Below are 404 nucleotides of genomic sequence, written 5' to 3' on the forward strand. Positions count from 1 at the left end.
TAAGTTTAAGGAAAAGTGCTGTGCCTTGATATGCACATGTAAACATCTCCATAAACCTTTTTAGTGCATAAAGAGCAGCATTGCGCTAGCAAGTCTCCCCTTTCGCCCTAAGGCGGTTTTCTCCTTTCTCAGTAAACAGAACATACAATCAGGTTTTACATCGAGATGTTCCATTGCCCAGGGACAGGCAGGAGACAGATGCTTTTCTCTATCTCAACTGCCAACAACTGCCAAGAGGCCTTCTTTCCTCTTACACTAGTCCTCCTCAGCACAGACCCTTCACGGATGTCAGTCTGGGGGACGATCAGGTGTTTCCCTTCCCACGAGGCCATATTTCAGACTATCACATGGGGAGAAACCTTGGACAATACCTAGCTTTCCTAGGCAGAGGTCCCTGCGACCTT

This window comes from Rhinopithecus bieti, unplaced genomic scaffold, assembly GCF_001698545.2.
Source record: "Rhinopithecus bieti isolate Rb0 unplaced genomic scaffold, ASM169854v2 scaffold_4654, whole genome shotgun sequence".
Lineage (NCBI taxonomy): Eukaryota > Metazoa > Chordata > Mammalia > Primates > Cercopithecidae > Rhinopithecus > Rhinopithecus bieti.